The sequence below is a fragment of the Meleagris gallopavo genome, chromosome 8 (assembly GCF_000146605.3).
Source record: "Meleagris gallopavo isolate NT-WF06-2002-E0010 breed Aviagen turkey brand Nicholas breeding stock chromosome 8, Turkey_5.1, whole genome shotgun sequence".
Classification (NCBI taxonomy): Eukaryota; Metazoa; Chordata; class Aves; order Galliformes; family Phasianidae; genus Meleagris; species Meleagris gallopavo.
The window spans coordinates 26,410,659-26,432,404 of record NC_015018.2 but is presented as its reverse complement, the minus strand read 5'-3'; the positions used below and the strand labels follow the sequence as shown (position 1 = coordinate 26,432,404).

Below are 21,746 nucleotides of genomic sequence, written 5' to 3'. Positions count from 1 at the left end.
AGGCAACACTGCACCCAGGTAACCCTTGAACCTGCATTGCAACAGGTTCAAAGGTAAAAATTATTCCTGATCAAATATAAAGAGCAATTTTGGCTGGTTAGAGATGTTAAACATACAGCTCTTGTGCAACAGCTTTCGAAGAGGGCAGCGCACTGTGAAAGTGAACCCCAGCCTTGCGAGAGCTGCACACTTGGATTTTCGATAGGGCTCTTATTGATTGTGAGTACACATGGAGCACAGAGTAAGTGTCATTTTGCAGAGACAAGGTGCCTCCTGGATTGCACATAGAGTTTGCAAACATATCCTTACGCTTTTCCTTATTGCTTTGTGGAGGTGCTCCTTCTCTAGCATGTCTGACTGCTGAGGAATAGGTTTCCCTTGCAGCTCAAGTGGTCCACAAAGAACCATGCTCCTTTATGGCAGGAGTTCTGAGCACAGTTAGGATACACAATAGTTTTCTTAATTATGTATCTTTGCTTCTAATAATGTGCAAATAATATTTACTTGCTAAATGAACAAGGGCAGTTTGATGCCCATGATGCTAGTTCAACAGGGATTTATATTCATTTACCCTTTTTTTTTTTTTTTGTCTCCCTCCTTCTGTAAAAGGAAGGAGGTTGTGCTTAATGCTGTTGTGCTTAATGCTGTTGGAAAACAGGCTATGAGGTACTGGCACTGAGCAGCTAGGTGAAACTTCTTGGCTTCACTTCCTGAGGCTACAACCTTTGGAAGAAGTTTGCAGCTCAGAATCTGAAACCCAAAGCTAAAAATTCCAAAGTTCTTTAATATTGTCAGGACTGGTCAAGATCACAAAGCTGTTGTTGATTTAGGTCTGGTTTGACTAGACCTGAAATTTAATGTTTGAATTATAACCTATTACTACTTTTTACTTAAGATCCCAAGTATCCTTGACTGGGGTGGGGAACCTGCCCCTACCAGTATACATTAATCCAAGTGGAAGCACCTGTGCCAGGAGTACCAGAATCAGGCTCCCATCAGTGCTGTGCCAGTTATCCACCTACACCTTCTGAACTGCAATATCCTCTAAGTTTTTAGAAAATGACAGTTTTGGGAAGGATAAAAGAATGAGTAGGACTGATCCAACCTTTGTGTAGAGAGATAATACTGGTGTTCAGGTCTCTTGGCTCTGGTCTGTGGTGCCTCCTGAATGAGGGAAACAAAACAACTGATTTAATTCTGCATGAGGTATGCAGTAGATTAAAAAAAAAAAAAGATTAGTTGGGTAGATCCTTATATTCAATATAAGTGGATATTGCCTCATTGTCTTGAAAGAGCTAGAATTACTGACACTGTATTTCTGGCTCTAGACGTATCTTAACTTGCATACAGATGCATGGTGGAAGCACAGCAAGGAGATTTGAGGACACAACAAAACCAGGTAGGTAAGATACCTGTATGTGCTGGGCTGTAACTTCTTTCTTCCTTCCTGGTGCGTAAGGTACGTGTCTTTTTACCTCTTTTTAACAATAAATTAATAAGTTGCAGTGTTTTGTCACCTTTCACCCATAACATTTCTTCCTGAAGAATGAAAACTAGTAGTTTACTGCTAAAACAAGAGCTGAGATAGTAGGCATTTCTGAGCAATGAGTTTGTCATCTCTGAGACAGGTAGGTTGGGCTCTTGAGTAAGTCTCAGTCTAGCTGAGTTGTTAATGGTGGTAGGCCTTTTCCTGTTTCTTTTGAAGGCTGGTGTGAGAAAACATTTACCCATGCCCTGGAAAACACATGGGTTTATGTTCCGTACTGCAAACTTGTCTGTATACATTATCTGTGATCACTGATTTGGAAACAACAGGGAAGTCTTAGTTTGTGATCTCAGTGACTAGAATGCACGACCAATGACACAGAAGAGGCTGTAACAGTTGTGGAAATATCACCTATGTCCCAGTTTTGAAAAGGAGGAGCTCAAGGTAGAACTAATCAGAATTAGTAAAAGCTGTTTTTCCAGGAGGCGAGAAAAAAATCACCAATATTTTCATAAATAAAAATTAAATTAATTTCTCCTTCAAGATTTTTCTGAAGAAAAGAGATGAGAAATGACAAGAAGAATTCTTTATAGACCAGCAAGGATCACATAAATAGTATCAAGTTAAGAATTTCTTAGAAAATAATTTTCTAATTTAAATGGAAATCTTTGAGCAGGGTGTGATTCAAAATATTTATTCAGAATTAGTAATTTTTGACAAATAGAAATGCCTGCAGTTAATGTGTGTTTTTTTTTAAGTACGTGACAATCCAAATTTTCTCTGGCTGACTTTTATAGGTGATAAAAAGCTTAATACTTTGCTTCCTTGGTTTTAATTAATTTTCTCTGCTTATCTGAAGTATGACTAGTCGCATTACCATTTCTTTCAAATATCACTCAAGCAATTTAATCATTTACCCTTTGTGCAATCTTGGCACTTGAGTGATGAAGAACATATGCCAAGAGGAAATAAAATTTGCAAGAAGTGTGTGTGCCAGCTTGCTTACAGCTCTGCTACCAACAGTGGGATTTGCAAGAATACTATAGATACCATAGAGTATCCCTGAATGTTGATCAAATGTGATTCTTGCTGAGGTTGTGCAACCAATCCAAGCTGTAAAGACTGGAGCTAAAGGTCATTACTACACAAAGCTGGAGTTTAGTCGCTCTTCTAGGTAATATATAAGAAACCTTTTTTATTGGTCTTGTGAAATTTACTCAAACGCGATAGTCTATCAAGTGATAAACATGAAACAAACTCTACCCTTCAGTCTAAACAACGGCCCTGACATTTGTTAAGTTTGGCAACAGTATTTTAAAAGTCATTCTTACAGTGTTAAGCATTCTGTGTAAAAGGGATGGATACATAGTGAATTAATGACTGCTTATGTCTGAATGTTTGCAATTACTCTGGTGTCCAAGATCAGCCACGGTCTTGTTTTATTTTCTAGGACTGATGCTGTATGATAGTGAAGGATCTCATTGAAATTGTGATTTTCATGTCACTGTGACAATTTTGCACTCTCTTTGCTTCGTGCAGAGCTCCAGTGGCATATCCCAAAATCTGTTAATGCTTTTAGCGTCAGACTAGTGGCACTTATGATAACTGTAGATGTTAAATAAATATGCACAAGTATGAATTAAACTGAGTTACTATGGAGGAACTGGAACCACCACGCTGGATTTGTACTTTCACTTGCGGACTCTGAGAATTCCACATAGCTCTATTTGGTATTAAAATCTGTACCATGAGATTAACTCTTCTTAGCTTAGACCTGAAAAATATTTGGTATAAATCGCTTTTATTCCATTTAATGGGAATCATAGATGGAAAAAGAAAGGAAACCTATCTCTGCATAATCTCCAGCGCAGTAATACCATGCTTATCTCAAAAGCATTAAATGCTGCATATTGCATTTAACTCCGGAGATCATCCTGCATACATTCTGCCTGGCTGAATGGTTGGGATAGCAAGGCTGTAATGAAAGTCTGTGGACAGATAGAGTTATCAGATCTTTTCTTCCTTTAAAGGTTAACGATATAATGGGGACAGCTGAAACATAAAGTGGGCAAACACAGTGGATACTGATGAGCTCAGATCCAGCTGGCAGCAATAGCTGAAGGTTTCCTGGTGTTAACTCCTGATGAAAATGAGAATCGCCTTCTACAGTTGAGGTTTTGATGATATTTTGAAGCTCGACACAGGTTTGTTATGGCCACCCAGACCTTGACTTCTGCATCAACTTCTTTAGACCTTTAAATCAAATCTTGAGAAATAATCCAAGAAATGAAGTTTCAAATTCATTTGTTCAGCTCTTCTTATAGTTTGGCTCTGTTACTTTGCCTAATAATTTATCTCTAAAATTGCTACATTTAACCTCCTCTACTGCCAGGATAAAGCATGGGCAAGAGAAGCAGGTGTGACAGTTTAAGAACAGAGACTTTGCCAAGTGACTATGAAGTAAAATAAAGAAGCAAATTGTTCTTAGTGACTTTAGACTTTGAATGTTATTAGTCCATAGATTCATGGGAGTAATATCTGACGTATAATATTTAGACAAGGAAAGTTTAAAGACCACTTGGAATGCCTCTACGTGTCACAATGATGTAACTTATTGAATCAAATGAGGTATAGATAGGTGTGAAGATTCCATAGAATCATAGAATATCCTGAGTTGGGTCACTGAGGCACATAAAATCACCAAATGGCTTAGGTTGGAGGAGACCTTTAAAGATCATGTGGATCCAACCCCCTTTTATGAGAAGTGCTGCCACCCACCAGATCAGACTGCCCAGGATCACACCCATGTCTCATATCTCCAGAAGTGGGGCATCCATAGCTTCTCCAGGCAGCCTGCTCCAGTGCCTCACAACCCTCTGAGTAAAAAATTGCTTCCCAACACTTAACCTAAACCTCCCTTCTTTCAGTTTAAAGCCATTCCCCTTGTCTTGTTATTATCAGTCTGTGTAAGAAGTTGGTCTTCTTCCTGCTTGTAAGCTCCCTTCAGTACTGGAAGGCTGCAATGAGGTCTCCCAGGAGCCTTCTCTTCTCCAGATTGAACAAGCCCACTCACTTGGACTTTCTTCATAGGAGAGGTGCTCCAGCCCCTCTTTGTGGCACTCCTCTGGACTCACTCCAACAGCTCTGGATTGAATCCAACTCCTGGCTCTGCAAAGGACCACCCGAAATTCAAAATCTTTATCTGAGAGCACTGTCCAAACACTCCTTGAACTCCAGCAGCTCGGTGCATTGACCACTGCCATCTGGTATTGGCATGACCTTTAATTTCCAAGATAATTATGTATTTCTTTAGACTGTTGAAAATGGATTGTTGGAGCTAAATTTTAGAAGGTTTTTCATATCCTTGTTGCACAAGATCACAAAAGGAGGCATTGCTTTAAACTGTAGCTAAACTTTAATTAAGCCTTCCTTTTTTGAAAGTGCTTATTCCTGTACTTGTATTTTGGTACCTAAAAGGAGGTTCAGAAATTTAGGGATAATAATTGAGGTTGTTTCAATAGGACATGGTGTTTTTCACGATTTTACAGATGAAGAACAGTTGTATTCAACTTTGTGTCAGTTGAAGCTATTGATCTTGAAGATGTAGTTTGTTTGAATAAAAGTAGGTGTGCACTGGTGTTTAGAAAAGTTCGTCAAGAAAAAAATGTAATGATATTCAAACTTAGACTTAGATCAGTACTTCCTATGAAGGAGTTGTAACCCCTGGGTCATGTTTAGTTAGGGTTTGGAATGAGGTAAGTGACCTTGTCTACCTGATTAATCCATGTACAGCAGACGAGTGTGTGACATGCCCTAATGTAGGTCTGTGGCATTTGTACTGCAATCACAACAGTTGACTTTTCTTGAAAACTTTTCTTAGAAAATTTCAGGCTTTAACTGGGCCTGATGCCCATGTTTTTTTCTGCTGCCTATTCTAGAGAATCTCAGTCATATTTTATTTGTGTTACATATTCTGTTTTAGAGCATGCGGGCTATCTCACATGAATCAAAATAAAATAAGACTGTCACAATCAGTAAATTATGTTGGATTTGCTCCTGATGTCCAATGAAAGACAAGCAGTGCTAAGAATCTTATTAAAAAGAAGAAAAAAACTTACAGAAAGAGGAGGAAAGTACAGGATAAGCAGAATGTGGGAGAATGGAAAATAAATGTATGTTGGCTGTAAAAAGTAAAGCAACCTATTCTGCCTTAGTGGATTCATGACCTTTGTCAATGATGATATTGGACTATGTGTGAGGTCTTGATTGTGGAAAAGTTTGAAGGTCAGAAAAATGATATGGGCAGGAAAAAAAAAGTCAGATGTTTGGAGCAGTAATTGGTAGCTCCTTTTTGAGGGACACAGCTGGTACCCTGAGCAACAGATAGGGCACTGAGTGCCACCTATTGCTTCTCCTGGGCCATTTTCTGGTAACTGGAGGTGTTTACCTAGGTTGCCTGGGGATTTGGAACTTTCTTATTTGCTCTGACTATCCCAAAATCCTTGGTTAATTAGGATTATTTATTTAAAATCTGGTGACAGCCAAAGCAGCTGAACCAGCAGAATAAAAAGAGGAATAGGAGGCCTGTGTCTCAGATTCAAATGTACTGCAACTTGGAAACAACACAGTCTTAGCCCTTCAGTACCAACTTTACCCTGCCTTTTGCTTGTACTGATTTTGTTTGTGATGCAAAGAAGCAAAACATCTGTCATGTTCAGCAGGCAAATATTTCAGTTCTTTTAGGCCAGATTGTCCAGAAGCAGCTGAGTGGACTGTGACGTCCTGTTGTTTGCTTTTTTCCCAGTCCAGTGATTCTGGGGTTATTCTACTTGAGTATGATGCTTGGACCAATGGCTTCCCAGTCTCAGTGGGAAGTGCTGCAGAAGGGGAAGGTTTTGCCTAGTAGCTGGCCTGGCTGCATCCATCACCCTTGGCAAGATGCAGCTTGACTGCTGCTTTCATGTATATGCTGAAATATTGTGTTCCTTTTCTGGAGGGATGCATCTTGGAGGAAGCTATACTTCTCAGGAGCTAGGAGGAATTCATGTGGAGATCTGTCTCCTCTGATACATTTCTTTTGCCTCTGAACTCGCAGATTACTGTGGTGGACATCTCTGAGCATGATATTAAAATATTTTCTCAGTAAAACATACTGACATCCTTTCACTGTTGAGTCTTTTGCTTACTTTCTTTTAAGTTTGAAATCCCGTATCTAAACTGAAAGATAACAAGTCTTTTTCCACTGTTAAAGTTTGAGATTGATGCATTCTGAAGTGCAGAATTTCTGGTTGCTGAAATTATGCCTAGTATTCATAGGCAGACATTAAAATTTGAGTTGTGCTTTTATACCCAAAATATCACAGCCCAAATTAGATACATATTTTTAAACCTTTAGCCTTTTAAAAACCTTTGAAATCTTCTGGCTTCCTAGTAAATTTTGCACGTAAATTAAAAAAAGTAATAATAAATAAACAAGGTTTAATCAAGTTAAATGATGGTTAAGTTAAACAACATTTTGTGAGGTAACTTCCTGGTCTGTTTGCACGTCAAGAAGAAAAGCCTTGAGTGAGAACAGTGAGAATAGTAGGAAAACAAAACTGTATTTTAACAGAGGGGGAGGGGAATAAAAGAGGGAAAGAAGAGGAGCAACCTTTCCATCTCAGAAGCTTTTCACTTCTACTGGAGCACACTAGAACTCCAGTTGAAATGTTCTGGTCTGCGATTTTTCTATCTCTGAATGTGAAGTACTGCCCTATTATTCAGCTTTTCATGCAATGAGGGGTTACAGACTTACCTTGGGGGTAAGTCTGTTCTCACCACAGTGCAGGTTCCCTCAGTATATGATGAACTTCTAACCTGGGCTGCAGTTTGTGTGCTTCATCTTGTTGGGAAAAGGGAAGGGAGGAACAAATTTTCACCGGAAATGGCGTCACTGGCTCTAAATTCATCCTGAGGATCTGCTGCTCGTCTGCAATGGCCAAAGACACTTCGGTGCTGCTGCACGTAGTTGCTGCAATGAGCTGAGAAATGTGGGGTGAGGAGGATGTGGGAACTGCCGCTTCTGTATGAGCTCAGCCCCAGCTTGCTGTGTGTGAACGCGGAGCTCCCGCCACTTCTCGCTGCTTTTGACGTGCGACGCTTTGGGCCTGAGCCAGATCTGGAAGCCTATTGCTTGTGCTATGAAGCTGCTGTTTTCTGTTAGGAAGTGGGAGGGAAGGAGATTTGTTTCTCTGTCATTTGTAAAAAGTAACAGGCAGAGAGCACTTAATAGTGGGTCCAGGTAAGATTTGCTCTTCAGCTACCCTGAGCTCTGGAGCTGTCGGTGGCTGCAGGCTGGGCTTCTTACAAAAAGCTGACTTCTCTCTGGGGTGCTTCCTATAAAGCAGTTTCTAGAAACAATCAATGCTAGAGAAAACCTAACAAGCAAGAAGGCAGATACAGCTGAGTGGAATTTGCATTATTTTAATTCCAGTCTTGGAGCTCTCCAGCTGAGTTTATTTTGTTTGCTTCCTACAACAACTTGCCACAGTTGATACAAATCTGAGAAATGCTTTAATTGACTATCAGCAGGCTGTCTGCAGCCCCACTTGCATACAACCCAGGACAGTGCTTCAGGCTCTCTTCTTGCTGCCTGCAGTTCCTTTCAAGTGTGAGGCAGTCATTTCATCCACAGCACAGCACGGTTAAGATTTACTGCTGTACTTTGGGATCTTCCTGTTCTCTAGGCCACTAAAAGCCCCTGAGTGTTGCCTCTCCTTTGGCACGTGGCCTGCTCCTTCCTTAACTTCTCAGTTCTAACACCTGCCGTAGTATGGCTTTTCCCAGGTGTGTGCCTTGAGCTTTGCTTATCCAGCTGTATGTAGCTTTAAATGAGTTGGCTAAGACTGCAGTCACAGCATTTTGGCTGGCTCTATAGAAATCCAAAGTATGTGCTTCCCAGTAGAATTGTTCAGGAGTAAGGTGAGTGCTAGAAAATATTCCTGTAAACAGCACATCTCTGCTTATAGCTGCTAAAATCCAGCTTGAAACCTTCCTGGAGGCAATTACCACATCCAAGAAGAGCCAGTGTCTGTATCACGTAAACTGTCTCTCTGATTGCAGTAGCATGCCATAAACACTATACAATCTATAAAATGTCAAAGCATCATCATCAGTGAGAAATGGATCATCAGTTAAATTAATGAACATTTGGCAGATCAGTTCAGTGCTTTGTAAAGACTAAAAACTACCTGGCCATAATAACCAGTATCTGTTCCATAAGCTGCATAGACTGCTCAGAAATGTTTTGTCCCAGAGTAGCACCTTGTTCTGCATGCTGCGATTCCAAACTTACTCATGTTTCAGCCCATGGTGAGGAGCACGGGTGATTGAGACTTCCTCCTGATAGCAGCCACATACCATACTTCATTTTATAAACACCCACATACTGTTGTAATACCTTTGGTGTAAGTAGTATCATTTGATTATTTCAAATGAATGTCATACTTCCAGATCCCAGTTTGTTGTCCAAATGTCCAAAGAGGTGGTCTCAAACACAAAGGTAAAGCAGAAATTAATGTAAAAGGTGTTCAACTTCACCTTCTCAGCAAAGCTGGAGGGAGAACCCAGGGCACTGGAGATGTTGCAGGTGCTGGGAACTGGGAAAGTGAGACTTTCTTTGCTTTCCTTTATTTCTGTTTCATTCAAAGCTGGTGCACATGGGTGCTTTTAATTTTTTTTCTTCAGGTTAAGTTTTTGCAAGAAGTCGCATTAAGAAATACCTCTGTAATACCTAGCTAGATTTCATCTCATTTGAATACTCTTTATCTCTTAATTTTGCAATTCTCTTTTTTTTTTTTAACGTAGCAACAACAACAACAAAAAAAACCTATGATGTTTGTCTGGGATGGTGAAGTATATCCAATCAGTACTGTTGATGGCTTCACTTAGTTCTGTGCAGTCACTAGTGTGGTATATACTGTTAGTACTATTACTACTTCATTATTTAGAAAAAAAAATATAGCATCCGTGTTGTTGCTGGATCATCTTTTTCTCATGTGGGTCCAATGCTATTTGCTTTCTTCCAGTCTTGCAGTAAGTCAACATAATCTTCAAAAATACATACCAGTATAAATTATTCTTAGCTCTTTATATGGCATTTTATCCAGTCCACATGCTTCACAGTTTGTTGTACTTGATAGTGGTCATTTATCTCATGTTTATTTCTGCTCTTTCCAAATGTCCAGGCATAAATAGTTTTCACAAGAGTTAGGGTTTCTCTTCATCCTCTTTCTTTTACTTATCTTCAGTCTCAAAAAGCAAATGATAGCATAATAGCAAAGTGATAACATAATAGTAAGGCAAGAATGATGTGTGGAAGTAGATATTCTAGAAAATATATTCATCATACACACAACCATAAAAATCTTAGCATCTATTAAAAAGCTTAGTACAAGAGAACAAACCACACCAGAGAGAGCAGAAGAGATCAAAAATATCATTAAAGCCTTAATCCTATGGCAGCACAGAGTTGTTACCATCAGCTATGCATCTTTGCCCAAATGCATAAAGCAAGCAACTTTTTATTTCAAGTTATTTTGTTGTAATTTTTGTGTTTTCAGTCACTCACCTCTTTCAATACAGTATCACTGTTGTTTCTGTAATCTCCTTAGCACTGCTGCTAGCTTCTTGTGCTTTGCTGCTCAGTTGCTTACTCACCCATCTTTTATACTGACAGCTACACCCTCACATAATAATAACTTGTTTTTATGCAGTGCGTTCACCTTAGTGATTTACACAACCTACTCATAAGATTGCAAACCAGAAAACACTCCTTTCACAGGACCCTGCCTGCCAGCAGGCTCTCTAGACTGTTAGTGGGATGTTTTATGTGATTGCAAGATCACCTTCAGTATGGCTTCTAAGATCTGGAGCAAACTAGTGAAGAATTTCAGTCTGTATTTTTTTTTTTTCCCATTAGATTACACTGATTGGGAAAAGATTTTCTGAATGAAGCCACTTTTATAGTAATGGTTCTTTAACAATTTCTGTATACTTTTCAGATATTGAAACTTCTTTAATAAAAGTTTGGTACTCAGAGTTAAAATACAGTTTACAACAGTGTGTCAAAGGTAAATAACTGTTCATCGAAAGGACTTGTGTGATTTTTGGTGTCAGTGGTTTGTGGCTCGTAGGGGGTGTTGCTGCAGTGTTTTAATGAGGATGTAATGAGTTCTTAGAAAGGATGCCCAAGAGCCACTAACGCAGCTGTGCCTGTTCCTGGTTATGTTGCAGGGAGTGATGTGCCATTCTCTCTGCACTGTCACAAGGTTGCTGCAAATGGTTTAATGGGTCATGCTTCTAGGGAAGAATGGTTGACTTTCAGCTTGCAATGTTTTTATGTTTTTGTTTGTCTGATTACTTTCATTCCTTAGCAACTTTTTCCCAAGTGAATTGATTTCACTTTTTTTTTTTATTTTTTTTAAATCAGAGGTTGCTTAGGGACAAAATTGCTCAATACTTTGAGTTACAGGACGTACATTTTGGTAGAGACATATAAAGGGGGAAAAGAAGTTCTATTGCTGATTGATGGGAGTGAGATAACACACAATTCTCTGTTGTTACTTCTCTTTGTCATCTGTTGCATTCTCTACTTATTCTGTAAGTTCTTTCCTTCCTTTCAGTGTGGCCTCTTCTAAAAACAACATCAGGCCAAAGCCATTGAAATTTGATCTTCGATGCAAGTATTATTCCAGTGATGCAAAGAATGCCAGTATTTTGATAGAAGGAAGTTAGACAAATATCTGTGGGTTAAAAATGTGGGAATTATTTCCCTGTTGTATTCTACTCTAGGATAACAGTAGTAAACCTCAGTCCTGCCAGAGGTTAAGGTGGTGTGGACATTTTCATTTGCCCAACGACTGAAGACATTGGCTCAGTTCAATGCTGAAGGTTCAAACTTGCCACCAGATGACTGAGTCACAGATCTGGGATTTACAAGAAAGCTGTAGTGGCTTATCTGTGTATGTGGCAGACTGGCTGACTGTTGTTCTTGAGCAGAGTAGAGTAGACAGTCATCTGCAATTTATGATAGATCTGGTAATTTTTCAGCTGCGCAATAACTGGTTCAGCTAACAGTCAAAGGTTTATCATGGAACTTGCTCATGTTATTATGAAGTACAAAAACAACTGTAAGCTGAAAGTTGTGAATAGAACCAAACTGATTTGTGAGACAAAAGCCAGAACCAAGTTGACAATTGGGATGAGTGAAGATTACAGAACGATTCAGAGTTGCACAACAAAGTAACTTTTTGCTTTTTATTTTATGACACAAAAAAACTGTCATCTTGTCATCATGTCAAGGTACATTTTTTGGCCTTCTGGTTGTGATATCCCATTGTTTATGTGATCAGATAGCAACACTGCACAACATCCTTCTCAGCCATTTATATCAAAATTGTCTCTCATCACGGTTAGAAGAACTACATAAAAGTCTGAAGTATTTGCCTGGACTTGTGCTGTGCTTCTTGGACACTCACCTGAAGCTGCTGTGTAGGGGTAAGCAAATAAAATATGTATCTGTGCAAAACCAGCTCAGTTAACATTTGTTAAGGTCAGATACAATATAGAAGATGTGTTCCTTTAACAGGAGAACTTCAAGTACGTATTATCTGCTGCTAGAAGTTCCAGTTCAAATACAGTTTTCCTTTATCATCTGGATTTGACATTGTTAAATATACAACATTATTAAATAAGATGGAAAATGAATATGACCAGTTATTCGACTGAGTGTTATATGTCTAGTTGATACTGTTTAACTAAGTGAAGTGGGATAATTTCTGCTCCTAGTTATATGAGCATTTCAAAGGCAAAAACCTACCTGTCTCTCCAGCTGGAAGATGTTGAATTACACATGCTCTGTGCACATGCAATCATTTAGCTGAAGGTGCTTAACTGTGCTACTTATACTGAAGGTTTAGTCATCCTGTGTTTCCTTTGTCATCAACAGGAAAGAATAGACATCTGCACAGAGGTCAACTGCATCTGGTTTGCCTTGTGGATGGACCCACAGCTCTCTAGTTGTATAAGGAGATGAGATCATGTATTCCAATTTTCCTACTATGCATCAGCAGGAATGCATTAAGGGAGCAAAGCAAGGTTAAATCAGCTTGATTTCATCAGGTAGTAACTCTTAGCATTTCTTACCTGGGAATGTAAAACTGATTGTAATGCACAGCACTTCTCTCGAACTATGGAGTATTGAAATGGGATAGCGTTGAGCCTGTTGCTTGTTTCCTTAGACCAGTTTTGGTTCTTAGCTGTAAAGAAATGTTTTCTGGTTTGTGATGGTTAATATTCATGTGGGTAATAAACACTTGGCCAAAGGTTGACTCCCTGTGGACTTTACAAAACTGTGTTTTTCATCCTTGTTGTCAGATGTTTAAAGGAGGACTTATACCTGGATCTTGCAGAAAGCATGTGATGCTTTACAAACAGGAAATGTTCTTCTCTGGGCCAGGATGCAGCTGAAGCAGTGCATTGTTAGTGAGTATACTGAAAACTGCTTGGTAATAAACCATCCTCTTTGCAATTTGCTGTGTGTACATATTACATTACTTTACACTCTTCAGTAGCATAGTGCAGGTCAGAATGTTCAGCAACTGTGTGACAAAAACTGATGCAATTCCAACCAAAATGATTCTATAATTTCTCTATCCATCTTTGAGTCTATAGGGAGTATATTATGCTTCTTCTATGATCTTCATCCAAAATACCCAGTATCTTAAAAAGGCAAATCATTCACTGAGCAAAAAACTCTGAATTTAAATGGTTATGTGATTCAGTTGTCGGAATATCTCCTATCAAGATGTCTGTACTCAGGACTGTTTCATAGCATTCTGTGTAGGAGCTCTGTTGGAATCTATTAAGTGCACAGGTTTTGAGAGCTGTGATCACTGAAGATCTTCTTAGTTAGATTCCAAATTTCTTATATCATCTTTAAAATACATATGTATTGTCTTCAGCTATATTACCTTAGAAAGACATAGAATTCTGCAATAGATGTAATGTAGATGCAGTTCTGCAGTTCAGCAATAGATGCCCAGCACAGGCCACAGAGTCTAGGTAAATTATGCATAAGATAATGGTCTTCTGACAGACTTGTTGCTGGCATGGTACTTGGCCCCAAGACCATACTGGTAGCATGTGCTTCTTTCCATTTGCTTGGTGCATCCTAACAACGTGCAGGAGGAGGACATCAGTCTGCTTACTGTAAATTAGCATTTTGTCCTTACCTAGGAGGAGGGATATGTTCACATTTGAAGCCTGGAGCATAATAACCTCTGACCTAGGTCACTCCCATGCATTACATTCTGGGACTGCACATTGAGTACTTTGAGAGAACAGTGCAGATCAAAACAGCAACTTTATCCTTCCTGAACTTCCCCAGAGAAACACAATTCATAAAATATGAGTAAAACTGAAAGATCAAAATGAAGGCAGAAAAATCCTGATGAAGGTGCACTTATCTGTCTGTTTAGCACCAAGACAAAATAAGAAGAAGAGTCAGAAGGAGTCTGTACTGCTTCCCCATGGCTTTTCCAGGAGCAGAGCATGGCTCTGTGAATCAACAGATTGTGTATGGCTGAGAGTATTTCTGCTTAAGAGCACTGGTCAGTGCAGACTGTAATGAGGTGATATGTACACCCTCCAGACACCAGACTAATAGAAATAAAGCATGTACCTGTGAAGGATGTGTCCATTCTCTGGGAAATCTCTGGAGGTGGCAGTTACTTCAGGACTCTCAGGTGCTTTGATAGATGTTTTCAATTATGTTGGACATCAAAACTAGAATGTTTTTCTTGAGTAGTTGGGTATGTGTGTGAGTCAGGCTTTCTTACTATTGCTTTTACACATTGAAAAAATTTGTGTGTTTTATTTTTCCCCTCAGAAGTTTGGAAAAAAAACAAACAAACAGGGAATTGACTTGAAAACTCCCCTAGAGGAAGAAATACCCTCTTCTGTATTTTTTAGTAACAGGAAAGTGCTAAATTTCAAGATACTGATGGAGTTCTGGAATTTGAACACAGCATTGCCAAAATTACACCCCCTCAAAAAAAAAAAAGAAAAAAAGTTCTAGTAAATTACAACTTTAAAAAAAAATCCCAACACATTTCTGAAAATAAGTTCTCCTCCACAAAAGGCAACTGGGAGAGAAGAGGAGAAGATGAATAAAGCTATTTCTAGTTTGTCTTTGTCTTGTTTGCAAATGTTTTTGTGCTGGTTAAAGTTGCTACTCAGTGTCATTCAAGAAAATGCTTTTTCTATCACTTGATTTGGTTTGATACTCTGGCAGAAATTATTTTTCTTTGCTGCAAAAAGAAGCCTTCTGCTGCCAGTCTCTTGCATGAGGCTCTATACTCATCTTGCATTGCATCCAGACGGTTTGCTTGCAAGAATGAATAATGGATGAATTGTTGGTGGCAATGTTTAGCTGCTGCCAAAATAATTCCTTTTCCATCAACAGAATCAACTGTCCTTCAGCACACCATACATGTTTACCTACTCAGTAATAGTCCAGAGAATTTACAGGGACAAGCGTGTGATTAAATTCTGTACATAAATGTTTGCCTTGCAGTGAAAAACATTTAATTAAATCCAGGTAATATTAGTACCAATCAATAGCTCTGTTTGTTCTGTGTCAAATTGGAACTGTGTCTGCTTCCTCACCTCCTCTCTCTACTTGCAATCTTTGGTTTTGATCTATAGCTCTTCAGATGTCAAGTCTGCTATGCAAGAAGTTAAACAGTTCTGCTCAGTGGGAAACTCTTCTTTGCTGTCCAACATTTTAATTTCAGTAGCAACTAAGCAATCTTTTTATTGTGTGCTTGTTGATCAATAAGAGTAAATCAACAAATAAACTAATGAATTAAACTTCTCACAAGTTCTCACTGAAGTGTGGTGTGAGCTTTGCTCACTTATAGGAGAGTTATTACTACAAAAATTGGCTGTGCTTTTCATTCAGCAGACAGCAGGTGCTTTGTGGACTCTGGCATGTGCATGAGCTTGTTCACTGCTCTAATGCAGCTGTTTCAGAGAAGGGAAATAGCTGCCAGACAACCCATTGTGACAATGATAACGTGGTTTAGAGAGGAAGTGAAGATGATTAATAGCCAGTTGAGTCTAGATGTCATGTTGGTTAGGCAAGTAATAAACCAGTCACCACTTAGTTGATTTGGTGTTTTGGACAGACTACAGTTACTTCATCTGATGTGCAATCATAGAATCATAGAATTATTAAAGTTGGAAAAGACCTCTAAGATCATCTTGTCCAACCATCCACCTACCACTGATATTGCCTGATGTGACAGAGGTCTTCCATATCATTAATCAATGCTCTTTCTTCTCATTACAAATGTTGTTTTAATCTCTTCCTGAAGCTAAATATTAATTAATCTTGCTGTGTGTGAAAAGCTTTCAAATAAGCTAAAAATTGAAAATATCTAAAAATGTCACATCCTTCAGCCAAACCCCCCTCCCTACACTCAATATGCTCAGATTATCAAATTTTATTCCTTTCAGTGTGTCAGTATTTCATTATGTAGTAATCTATGATAGAATTTGATCATGATGCAAGACTACTGCTTTGTATTTTGCAAGATAGCTGTGGTTACCACCGTTATTGAAGGGGACCTAAAGATGCAATATGTACCTGCTCTGTTGCTTCAATGCTTTCTGTATGCTGTAGCTGACGGTTTCTGTCAGAGGAAGGCTTTTGAAGTGGATGAGTCTTTTGTCTGGTCCCACGGAACCAGTATTAAATTATCCTGGATGGAATGGTTTGTTTTCTTGCAAAATTATTTCTTGCATCAGCTAGCTACAATTTAAACTAGAATGAGAAAGAACTGTATCTTTAGCATCGTATGCAGATTCTACAAAAATGCACAGCAGAAAGGCCAGAGCATGATGGAACTATGGGATGTCATGAAAAAACTAGTAATACAAAATAGACTAGTCGGTCCCTTCCCTGCCATGAAATCTGGCCACCAGAACAGAATTACTGGAATCTGACACTACACTATTTGCTATGCTTCTTAGCCCTGGATGATAAACTAATGTAATCCTTGTAGAGGTCCCAGTAGGCATGTTGGGATCTTAGCGTCTCTGGAGATGTTCAAGGTTAGGTTGAATGGGGTTTTGGGCAACCTGATCTAATGGGAGGTATCTCTGCTTACAGCACTCTGATATTCTTTGATGAGTAAACTGCAAAATGACATCAATCGCATGGAGGGATTGGGGCAGAAAGGGCAAAGCAGTTGTTGGCAGAGAGAAGGAAGACAGACAGACAATTTGTCATCAGTACTACCTGATTCCTTCAATTAAGGCTCTGTACAGATGTATTGCTAACCAAAGTATTTCTCTCGTATTCTTGACAGTAAGAAATACAAGCTAATTTTGGATGCAAAGGAAGAAGGGGAGAAGCAGGGAAGGAATGCAAAGGCAATATTGGTCAGTGTGATGAATGATGAATGCCTTGAATCGTGATCTTTGATATTTGTTAAAGTTTGGAAAAAGCTTTCAGTAACTTCTGCCTATTTCCAAAATAATGAGGCATTGGACAAATGAAAGAGATGATGAGCAAGAAATACAAATCACAAAAAAAACCTATCCCTTTTTTCCTCCTTTTCAACTTCACTGGATTGTAGTTTATTGCTTAAACATTGGTGGAGCTGCAGAGTTTGGTTCTCTGTTTTCTTCTCTGACATAGATCGGTCAACTTTATTTCTCCCCCCATCAACCACAAAGCAAGTGGCTTTTGGGAAGAGAGCACTGAAACTAGTGGAGAAAAGGCATCTTAACTCCTGGTTTTATGCTTAGTCTGCTGGTCTGAATCATCTCTAAAGCTGGCTGAAGTTGGTCTTAAACCCCTCCTGTAGTATGTCTAATAAGAATAGTTGGTTTTTCATTATTGATTTTGCTAAAGGTAGAAACTGCTGATGATGCTTATATGTTGGCTGGCAGCCAGCTCATCCACAGTGGGATCAACCGCACGGAAGAAATAGTTGTGATGCCTTTGAAATTCCTGTTGGCTGTGATTTCTTGTGAGATATGCTCTATGCCCAGAGAGCTGAGACTGTGTTATTGGCATTTGCACAAGTAAACAGACTGCGTCTGGCTGTTGGGAGCCAGAGGTGGAGGTCTGGGTGCAGCAGAGGGTAAGAAATTGCTACCCACTGAGGCATAATGATACACCTATTGCAAGTGTGAGGTAAAACCTGTTGGTGTAAGATTCCAAGTGATTAACCTTTGAATTTTACCTTCTGTTTGCTATTGGTGCTTGTGGGTCATTATTGTAGATCACCAGATAGATAATTAATTGTATATCACAACCTTTACATTTGTTCTCTTGATTTTCTGTATGCGTGGATTATCTCTTTCTAATACAAATGAAACAAATACAAAATTGGCAAGTTTTCTGATTTCGAAACTCATACTCAGATATCATGTCAGGCCACTTATTTTTCCTTGATCACTATTTTTGTTATTCAAGTAACATTCCCCGTGTCTAGGATGAGCTGGAGTCAGACTTGCCACCCTGCTATGATCTGCTGGCTTCATCCCTTCTGCTTCAGTTTTTCTCAGTTTGTAGAGGGAGGATTCAGTTTTTCAGATTAGTTACTTCTTTTGGGGTATTTTCAGGTTTTCCTTAAAAGGTGCTGTAAAAGTGTTGGGCATTAAGGCAATGAACTCTGCTCAGAATACCCATATCAGGGCTTATTAATCAGTGTATAAATATATACTGCAGAGCAAACATTTCACAGCAACAAGACCTCTGCTCTAGCATTAGACATTGGCTTTAGCACTCACCAAGGAGTAGGATCAATGTTCTCCATTCCCATCACTCAGTACTGCATCATATGGATACTGCTAAGTGTGCTTATGGAAAAGCATAGTGTGATTTAAACCTGCAAGATCTTCTCAAAACATACTTCAGGGCCATGTTACTGACAAGTCCATGCTACCTATTGTGAGTTAATCATCTCTTTAAAATTAGGTCACCTTGACATACGTCCTGAATCTTTCTGTTGATGTATGCCATTGTGAGAAGAGAAATATTGATGTTATTTTCTGAATAGTAGAGCAGGTGAGCATAAGCAGGAAGGCAGGCTGACTTACAGCAGAATGGGATCCCTACCAGTGGTGTTTTGTGTCACAGTCTGTAAATCTCCACAGGAAGCCAGTCTGTGGGAGGAGATGAAACCATGTGCAGAGAGAATTTAGGAGGGGAGGAGGCACAGACTGCTCAGTGTGGAACCAGCCTGGGAAGGCTGAAGACCCAGTTGCACCACAGAAAAACTGTTTGCATTCCAGTGGACTTTGTATAGGGGCATTTAACAGCATCTATCTCAGAATTCAGAACTGGAGCATGTCTAACACAATTGCTTTTGAAGAACAGAATAAAAATTAGGTGGATAGTAGTTTGTCTTTCCAGCAACAAAGGAAAATGTATTGGAAAGTGTGCTGATCTACAAGCTGCAGGGTACAGTACAGCTCTGGCAGCATGAGGATGTCTCTTGCTTTAGTGCCTTGCTGTGCTGAGTATAGAGTGTCCAGGCTGGAAAGTAGCTGCAGATGGCATGCTTGCTGCTATGTGGTCTTGAACGTTTTGTTAGGTATGATTCACTCTTTCACTGGCAATTTCTCTTGGGCCTTCTTATTTGCATATGCAGCGACTGTCAAAGGCCATCACAGTTAATGGTGCTTACCATTCACAAGTGAGAATTGTGACTTATATGATGACCAAAGTATTGTGTAAATGTCACTGTGCTAGCACTATTGTGCTGCAACCTGTGTTATTTTGATACCTGTGTGTGTTCTCTGGCTCTTCTGATTCTTGCCATGACCTTGGTGGCCTTATGTGTCATCTTTACAATGACAAAATGTGATAAGCATTTAAAATTCCTTACTCCTTTGGTGTTTGTTCATATAGGAGGAAGAATTGGGACAAAACCAAATTGTAACCTTTGGGTAAATCTGCTTCTAAACAGACTGTGTTCACTGTAACTGACCTTCCTTTTCCTGCATCTCCATGAATGGGAGTTTCACACGCAGATGCAGAGATCTAGGCAAGCACCTTCATGCCCCAGCAGCTGAAAAAGATGTGGAATTACAGTGCATCTGAAATTAAGAAGCTTATCAAGTATTAGCTTGCACTAAAGCCATTTGCAAAATATGTATTTTTGAATTTTGGAAAAAAAAATATTTAGCTCAGTAAATATTAAGAAAGGTTAAGAAAAATGTAAGTGAAGTATAGTACATTTTTTAAGCAAGGTTTTTAGGATGGACAACTTGTGCTACCTTAAATAATAGTAATTAACTCACTTCTAGTGATGAAACCTATTCATATGGTATTATATTCTGGGACAGGTCTTTTAACAGTAACCTCTGGGAGCTGTATGATTATTGTTACTATTGTTTATCAAGAAACAATTCTTCTAGAGAGACAGTGATCCAAACTTGGACTGGTGATGGGGCTTTGCCCATCCTGAACCCACAGCCAGCTGCCTGGGCAGACCGCATTCAGTGCAGTGCCGTAACCACGGGGAGGTATGTATGCCCAGAGGCTCCATCCCACGGTGGGCAGGGAGGCAGCCTGGGAATTTGGAGGCACACTGCAATCATGCAAGGTTTGTTCCACTGAAAAAGTTGTTGCATCATCAGGAAGAAAATTAATCATCCTCACAAGGGTGCTCAGCTCAAGGGTTTCTGCACAATATAGCCACGACTGGAGGAGGAGAGTGGCTGCTGCAAAGGGCAAGCAAAAGAAACAAGCATTGGAGAAGTCATGCTGTTAATCTTGTGTGGCGAATGAGAATTTGAAGAGATGAAGCTGCTGGGTAGAAGGTTTTGAAATTTGGGGTGCTATTGGGAAGAGGGAAAAGAGAGCAAATGGAGGAGAAGCAGCTGCGGGGTCTCTGATCAAAATATTGAATGATTCACAAGATGTGGAATAGCTCTGCTCTGCCTAGTGGCACATTTGTGCCGCTAAGACTTGCCTCACAGTAACAATCAAGTTCTCTGAACTGTGGTTTGAATCGGACAATTCTGTCAAGAGAGTGCCCTCTGTTGTACGTATGACTAGATGCACTCCTTCAGAGCTCACCGTTTTGGCTGGCAGGGGGGATGCTGGCTGCTAGAATCTCAACCTCAACCAGCTTTGTTCTCCATTTTTATGAAGACATCCGTATTTTATAAATATATTGAAATTACACATAGAGGAGCAAATAGAGACCCCGCTATGTATTATCTTTGCAATTATTTCAGAAAGAACAATGAGCTGAAGAAAATATAATTATGTAGGAACTTACATATTTAGTATGGTGGTTTCTGTGTAATAGAATGTTGTTCACAGAGCATCTCTTGCTCTTTTCGAAACAGTTCAATCCGTTATGGAATTATGGGAGTATAAAATACCAAAGGAAACAAAAGAACAGCTACCATAGGGACATAGGGATGCTGCTTCAAGATGTCTGTGGTCCTCTCGGTTCCCACTTCTGAGGAGGCTATTTTGCAGAAATCCATCATCACTTTACAGCCTGAAGCCAGTGAGGGGTTGAGGTAGCATCACTGTGTTCACCATGCTTCAAGTTAGAAAGTTCCTTCAGAATTGGAGAGGAGAGAAAAGTATGGCAGCTTGGAAAGGGCATAACTGTAGTAACAGCTGTAGTAATTCTTCTTTAGGATACCAAAAGTTTCATGGAAAGTGTCTAGGAATGTTTCTTACCTGACGTGTTCATATGTTTTGCTGAGTATTGTTTTAGCTGTTACAGAAAGTAAGACACCTACCATTACTTGCTGGAAAGTTGTTTCATGCCCTGATATGTCCTGCTCTTCAGTAATCATTGTTTCCCTTTCTATTGATTTCTTCTTAGATAAAAGAACTAGCACCTGGACCTTGCTGTATCTGACACCAGCTGTCTCCAAGGATGCATCCTAAAGCTCACTATCTTGTTTTACAGCCTCAGATATGCTTAATTCACATCCATACAACGCAGATGTTCAGCACTAAGCCTGTCCAGTCACAAGGCAGCCTGGTTCCAACAGCACCATACCTACTGCAGCATGTGCTGAGCTCTACTTCACCCACCCAATCAATGCTGAGAAACAGGAAAGAAATGTCAGGTAATTCCTAGGGCTTCTGAACTATTGCTTAATAAAAGGCATTATTTTCTCCCATTGTTGACTGCTAGATTAGTTATTTAGTGCTGAGGGGCTTTACAGA

At 39.5% G+C, this 21,746-nt stretch overlaps 1 long non-coding RNA gene across 5 annotated transcripts in view; it reads left to right on the top strand.

Annotated features, from left to right (window-relative positions):
- LOC104912028 overlaps window positions 1-21,746 on the top strand; it is a 41,021-nt gene that overhangs the window by 7,099 nt on the left and 12,176 nt on the right. For 2 of the 5 annotated variants that reach the window (XR_002117270.2, XR_794360.3), the window contains exons 2-8: window positions 1,329-1,399; window positions 3,517-3,690; window positions 4,577-4,752; window positions 11,828-12,022; window positions 12,474-12,646; window positions 12,902-13,009; window positions 21,484-21,646. This is a non-coding gene — a long non-coding RNA (uncharacterized LOC104912028). Of the gene's footprint in view, window positions 1-37; window positions 242-1,125; window positions 1,207-1,328; window positions 1,400-3,516; window positions 3,691-4,576; window positions 4,753-11,827; window positions 12,023-12,473; window positions 12,647-12,901; window positions 13,010-21,483; window positions 21,647-21,746 lie in introns of those variants that run through there. The other 3 variants (XR_002117265.2, XR_002117268.2, XR_002117269.2) reach the window with 3 other exon arrangements.